Source organism: Nuphar pumila, chromosome 3 (assembly GCF_984573655.1).
Source record: "Nuphar pumila chromosome 3, dmNupPumi1.hap1.1, whole genome shotgun sequence".
Taxonomy (NCBI): Eukaryota; Viridiplantae; Streptophyta; class Magnoliopsida; order Nymphaeales; family Nymphaeaceae; genus Nuphar; species Nuphar pumila.
Window position 1 is genome coordinate 9,551,783 of NC_143251.1, and position 8,038 is coordinate 9,559,820.

Below are 8,038 nucleotides of genomic sequence, written 5' to 3' on the forward strand. Positions count from 1 at the left end.
CGTGGATGGATCGGGCCATACGATCCAAAACGAAGTAATTCGACCCATTGTCCATGACTGTCCAAGTTGTACTCACATCGTCATCAAACAACGAACATTTGAAACATAGCATTTGAGTACGGTCCAAACAAACATTGGACTTGGAACAGTTATTACGGAATGAACAAAACCAATGTTCTGTTCTGTTCTTTTTGTTCATTTTGTCCAACGCTGAACAAGCCATCAAACATACCCTTAGGTAGCCACCGACTTACACTTCAATGCTTGTTGGAGAACAAGCGAACAAAAGTATGCTTGAACTGAGATCGCTCGCCATCTAGGTCAGATTGGAGCAACATTGTAGGAGAATATATTACCTATCTTCAGGGACAAGGGGCGAAACGACCTCTCGATCTACTTACTGCAGCTCAGGATAGGCATCGACCATGTGTTTCCTATTGCTCCACGTAGCATTCTATCGCTCCCCTTTTCCATACCCTCATTTCCACCTTCCTCCCAAACCCATGGTATTTCAATTCTCGCTTGCCGTTGGACAAAAAATCCTTGATCGGGCACAATTTTCTTTCTTTCTCTTTCTCCCTTGTAACCATCACCCGAATTCGTGCAAGTGTGTTCACATCCCCTCAAAATGAACTGGACGAGTATTCAATTCTCGCGAACAAACACACTCCTAAGAGCACCCATTCCTACATATCCATACAAAACCCGAGTAGATGGGTCGAGGTCCCTACGAGATACCCACTACTCGGAGTACCTTCTCACCCAAAAAAGATGTCTGTCAAGTTCGATTCTTCTTAATTGAAAGGGATGAACCAACCAATGAGCGAGCAAGCAAATCTGTTTTCATAGTTTTTCGCTAGCTTGAAGGTAGGTGGTCGATCTTCCTAAGTTGTGTTTATTCGAGTTAGGGCATCTGGAACACGATAGCATCCAGCCTAGTTCTTTCTCTGTCCGTTCGAAGAGATGAGGAAAGGGTTCTCTATGATTAGCTGGGTGCATGAGCGGTACTATTAATGATGGGTGTGGATGTTTCAATGTCTGTCCCTCCAGCCACGGGATGAGGAAGGGATTGGGACCCTCTAGAACTAGTAGGATTGGATGAAGATAGGTGAAATGAATAAGTACCTGGTCGGTTTTTCTTGTCTTTAAATCACAAAATTTTGTGTTTTGTCAACTGTTTGATTTTTGAATTGCCAAACAAGCTCGAAAGTTTGAAGAGATTAATACCAAAATGGGTGAAAAACGCTTATTAGAAAAACAAAACAATTAATAATGGTTAATCCCCTAGAACAATAAGGAAAATTAACGAAAATCCTCTTGTATAAAAATTAATCTGCTTATTTATGTGTGTGTGTGTGTGTGTGAGAGAGAGAGAGAGAGAGAGAGAGAGAGAGAGAGAGAGAGAGATCTTTTAAGGAACTTGACCACCCAAAACGCAACACACGTCTCATTGTTAGCCTGCACCTTGTGTTTTTTTCAAATAGGTTCTACTCATCCCTATCATCTCTATCTTCACACCCATCCTTGGGATTTAATTGATGCATGCTATTTTGATCAAATTGGACTCCATAGATGTCATCTACATCGACCTAACTTGGTTTCAATTTTTTGGGTTCCATGCATCTTAACGCTCCACAGTTTCCAAGGATTGAAATATTTTCTGGCTTGCTCGGACCTCACCCCTTCTAGAATTTGGGCCTTTATTCCCTTTTTACAGAAAAAAAACATAAGGACTTATTTAAATTACAGCCATGTTTCTTATGCTATTCAATAACATGTTTACTTTTTAATGGCCCATAAAATGGTCACTATGTTTATTCTTGTGCTCTATATTGATGCTTATCTTGTAATGCATATATAGTGGGGCACTCAGCCAAAGAATCTATTTGATACTACCTGATGAAAATTTTTGATTGTTTTCCAATGGTTTGAGGTATACTATTGAAACAACATTGAAATTGTTCCCATCTCAATTTTCTGTGGATCGAGGCTGCAACTGTCATTGCTTTCTCAAAGTAAAGAAAAATGCAGCAAGCAATGTTGAAAACATTGGTTTAAATTAATTGGATTTTTTTTCTTTTGCTTGATCTCAAGAAATTGCTTTAGCTTTGATTTATATGGTTTGATGTAAACTCCAAATCATAAGTAAATCGTATTGGCGGTGATAGATGGGCCGTAGTAACCACACCTTACGATCCAGTACAGTTTTAAATAATTAGATCAGCTACAGCATTTATATGCTTAGCTTGTGTGCTTTTGGCAAGTTCGACGGCTGAGATTGCCCATGTGGAGTTTCTAGAAGCATTGAGTTTAGGGCTGGGAAACGAGATGAGCTGTTCGTGACCCAGCTCATGTTCAGCCCGCAAAGAGCACCTTCGAATTAACTCGTGCAATAGGCTTGGCAAGCTCAAGCATGAACACAGCTTGGTTTGGCTTGTATGGTATCCTTAATTAGTAATAAATATACTTTACATATATTATTTATCATAAAGTGAAGGTGGTAAACTAGTTTAGAGTTCAAAACGTATTGCTTATCTGTTTGAAACAGTTATTTATTTTGTAAACGAGCTAGTTTGAGTTTGTCTGAGTAGGTTTAGGGTCTAAATTCTATTATTTTCAACTCCAAAAAAGATATTAATTTTGCAAATATGTCATAGCTTGTGGCTGGCTCATTTAGCTCAGGCTTTTCATGTTGCTAGATTGGTTGGTTTTGTTGGATCAATTTTCAGATCACACAGTTTCACAATCATCATCATGATATAAATAAGGAAATATAACAGTGTAGACATCATGATCAACAAACGATCAAAACAATAACAAAAAGCAAACATGTCAGGTTCCATCATATACCAAAATCCAGACATGCAAATAAACAAACATATGTATAGAACATAATATAAACAACAAAAGCATGTTAATACAGTATAAACGGCTAAGGCGTACTAAAGTACTCCCCTTAGAGAAGATTCACCCCCATATACAGTGCAAACAGGGTCCGACGTCCTTCTCCTAGGATACAATAGCCTCGGCGATCTGGATCAGTGCACGCCGATGGTAGATCACCCTTCGAAAACAACCTCAGGAACTACTACTGCAGACCTCACAGTTTTAGCAAAGCAAGAGAGAGAGAGAGAGAGAGAGAGAGAGAGAGAGAGAGAGAGAGAGAGAGAGAGAGAGAGAGATGATAGAGTGTACATCCATCTCCTTGGAACCTCTCTAACCACATTTATATAGACGTGAAAGAGATCTGTATGAAAGGACATGACTCTTGAAGAGTTGCCCATTTTGAATAAACATGACCCTTGCAAAGAGTTACCAGATTTGAACAAATGTGACTCTGTCAAGGGTCACCAGTTTCAAAAGGCATGACTCTTCATCAAAACCAAACTTTTTCCAAAAAGGAAAAACACCCCACGTTTCTTCTTGGAATTTTCTCTCCCCTCTCTTCTTGCACCTAACATTCCCCCACAAATTCAAAGAATGAAACAAGAGGAAACCAAGATGCAAGATGAGATAATCTGCAACAGGACATATCATGCTTTCAGTAATGGTACCTTTCAATTTGAACCACTACCTTAGTTGACTAACTTTATCTCCACAGGAACAAAGTCAACTGAAGTCTTGAACTTGAACCTTAGGTGTAGAAGTGTTCATTAGCAACAACACGATAAATGTTCTGGTTGTAATCTTTAGGGGCAGCGCGTTAAAGGTCATGCGCCCGAATCATGTTTCATGAGTGACTTCAAGAATAACCCAATTCCTTATACTGCGGCAACAAAATCACACTCACATAGGTGAGCTTCTCCAGAGATGCACTGCTAACATCTTGCCTAGAAGGCTTTGAACCCATTTAGAGTTTTAACTCTTTTTTAACTAGCAGCTACAACACATTTCCAGAGTAATCAGAGGAACAAACACATATACATAGTATCTCATAAATAAGATGCTATCCAGTTCACCCTACAGCTTGTTATTACCACATTGAACCTACTTTGTGGGATCTCCACTCAGATAGGTTGGGTTGCTACTGTAGATGAACTACTGATGGGTTTCAGTCCCATCCCCTCTCTGGATTTTAGGACTAAAGACTTATCTGGTCCTTTCGTTAATGGATCAGCTGTGTTCTCTTTGGATCCAACATAATCCACAACAACCACTAACTGAGACACCAGTTCCCTTACAGTCTTTATTCTGACTTAGATATGTCTTCTCTGCTTTTGATTATATTTTGTGCTTTTAATCTTTGCAATAGTGGTCATATTGTCACAATGCACAAATATTGCAGGAATTAGTTTGCTCATTAAAGGAAGTTCCTCAAGAAGTTGCTTTAACCATTCAGCTTCCAATCCTGTGACATCTAAAGCACAGAGTTCAGACTCAAAAGTAGACCGAGACAAGACAGTCTGCTTTACTGATCTCCAAGCGACCGCGCCGCCACCCAAGGTAAATACATATCCTGTCACGCCATAACTACCAGAGTTTATGGCTATCCAACTTGGATCACTATATCCCTCAAGAACTGCATGGAATCTCTTATAATGCAAACTCAAGGAAATTGTTTCTTTCAGGTATCTAAGTACCATGTTTAATGCCTTCCAATGAGTGTGATTTGGACAACTTGTGTATCTATTTAATTTTGTCATAGAGAACGAAATATCCGGTCTCATGCAATTTGCAAGATACATCAAACTTTCAATAATATGAGAATACCTTAATTGAGACACAAGAACACCAGTCGTATTCTTATGAAGAGGGATAAAAGAGTCATATGGAGTTGCTACAGATCTCCCTTGGTTATAGTCAAATTTCTCAAGAATTTTCTCAACAAAGTGAGATTGAGAAATGACTATCCACTCAACCGAACGAGTCAGCTTTAAGCCTAAGATCACATTTACAACACCCATATCCTTCATATCAAACTTACTACTAAGAAACGACTTTGTCTTATTCACAATTCCGATATTGGAACTAAACAATAGAATATCATCTACATACAGGCATAAAATAATACAACCATCACTTTTAACTTTGCAATAGACACACTTATCAGATTCATTGACAACAAAGCCAAATGATAAAATAACATTATCAAACTTCTCATGCCATTGTTTAGGGGCTTGTTTTAGTCCATATAATGACTTGACAAGTCTACAAACTTTGTTTTCATTACCAGGAGCCACATAACCCTCAGGTTGATCCATATAGATCTCTTCTTCAAGATCGCCATGCAATAAAGCGGTCTTCACGTCCATTTGATGGACCGAAAGATCATAAATGAAAGCCAGTGCAATAAACACTCTAATTGTGGTCATCCGAGTAACCAGAGAATAGGTGTCAAAGTAATCTATTCTCTTATTTTGTTTGAACACCTTGGCAACCAGTCTCGCCTTGCACTTGTCAATGGATCCATCTGATTTCAACTTCTTTTTAAAGATCCACTTGCACCCAATTATGAAACTACCACGAGGGAGGTCAACCAGTTCCCAAGTGCCATTAAAGATAATGGAGTCCATTTCACTCTTGATGGTTTCTTTTCAATGCCTTGCTTCAGGTGAAGCCATTGCATCTTGAAAAGTGGGAGGATCATCCTCGATAAGGTAAGTGATAAAATCACTTTCCAAATCCTTGGTAATCCGTGGTCTCATGCTTCTTCTAGGTTCAGCCACTTCCTCAGACTCAATGGGTCTAGGATGGGAACAAGTTGATTCTACCCCCACATCTGTCATCATTTCCACATGTTCGGGAATGGAACCAAAAGTTGAAGGTATATTTAAAGAAGGAAGATTTTGAGGTACACCAACTTTCATGTGAAATACATTCTCAAAGAATGTAGCTTCTCGAAGCTCAACAATAGAGTTTACATCTATGCCAGATATCTCAGACTTAATTACTAAGAACTTGTAGGCATAGTTGTTCTCTACATAACCCCAAAAGACAACATCTACTGTTTTAAGACTCAGCTTCTTCCTATTGTGCTCTGAGACAAGTACCTTTGCAAGGCACCCCCACACTTTAAGATATTTCAAGCTAGATTTTCTATTTCTCGAGAGTTCAAAAGGGCTACTATCCTTATACTTCTGAGGAACTCTATTCAGAATATGGCAAGCCGTATTCAGAGCATCCCCCCACATATAGGTAGGTAATCCAGAACTTTCAAGTAGAGTATTTATCATGTCAGTTAGGGTTTTATTCTTCCTTTCTGCAATCCCATTATATTGAGGAGAATATGGAGCAGTAAACTCATGAACTATGCCAATAGATTTGCAATATTCATCGAGTTTATTAGAGGTAATTCTCCCCCTCTGTCAGACCTCAATCTTTAAGTTTTCTATCAGTTTGTGTTTCTGCTTCATTCTTAAAAATAAGAAACTTATCAAAAGCTTCATCCTTTGATTTTAACAGATACACATAACAATTTTAACAGATACACATAACAGTATTTAGTGTCATCATCTATAAAAGTGATAAAATACTTTTTATGATTTCTGGTTAAGACTTCATTAAACTCACAAATATCTGTGTGCACCAGATCCAATATTTTAGAATCTCTAACAATCGTATGGAATGATTTCCTCCATTGTTTTGCTTGCATACAAATTTCACATTTTTTAGTTTTATCAATGAAATGCTCATGAATCATTTTCAAGTTCATCATGCGTTTCACAGAATTGAAATTCACATGACCTAATCTATTATGCCATAAATCAGATGATTCTATGTTATATGCAATATTAGACAATGAATCAAAAGAAACATCATTTTCTAATTTATCACTGCAAACATGTTCAACACGAAGTTTAAACAAACCATTATCTAAATACCCCTTGTCAATAAAGGTTCCAGAATGTAAAATAACAACTTTATTACATTTAAAGTTAAATTCATAACCCTCTCTAACTAGACATGAACCACGTAGAATGTTCCTTCTAACTACAGACACATGGTGCACTCTGTGTAAAGATAGAACTCGTTCTGAAGGAAACTTCAGATTCACGTGTCCAATCCTTAACACCTTTGCAGCCGTTGAATTGTCCATAGTCACGGATTTGCCTGCAACAGCTTGGTATGAGACAAAGACGGACTTATCAGCACAAACGTGCATATTAACCCCAATGTCAACCAATCACTCAGTTGGCTCATAAATGTGATAGATTTGTGGGTTAACAGAAACATACCCAGTACTGGTCCCAACGACCTCAGTCACCATGTTGACTTGAGGCATTCCATCTGTGGTCCCATGAGCTTTGGCCTTCTTGGAAGGACATTCCTTAGCCCAGTGCTCAACCTGCCCACAGTTCCAGCAAGGTTTGTTCTTTGCCTTTTTATGGATTTTGGCCTTAGGTTTAAACTGATTTTTTATTGCAGATTTCGGTTTTTGTCCCTTGCCCTTATAAGATCTGGTCATCATGTTCACTTTAGGCTGTTCAGTTGGCATCACGATATGTTTTTGGCTTCTATGCTCTTCTTCAATGGCAATGGCTACCATAAGATCATCCAGAAAGATCTTCCCTCTACGGTGCTTGAGAGACATACCAAAGTCTACCAAAGCCTTAGGAAATTTCTCCACGATGGTCATAACTTGAAACTTCTCAGGAAGTTTCATCTCAGCCTTAGCCAAACTGTGGAGCAACAACAGAAACTCGTGTGCCTGCTCAGTGACCGACTTTCCCTCTACCATCTGATATTTCAGAAATTTGGCAACGGAGTATTTTTCAAGACCTTGGTCTTCGGTATTGTACTTCTTGTCAAGTTGATCCCATAGGCCCTTAGCAGTGGTAGACGAGGAACAATACACATCGAACAACGTGTTGGACATAGCCAATAGTATGCAACCATGACATATATTGTCCTTTTCTTTCCACTCTACAGCCGCAGAGACTGCAGCAGGGTCAGGGTCAGTATCAGAAACCGAAGGGCAGTCGAGTTTCAGAACCTACAACAACCCTATCATAGTGAACCAGATTTTCATGCGTTGCTGCCAACACTTAAAATTCTGACCGACAAACTTTTCCCGCATCCCGGACATGTCCACTTTTGG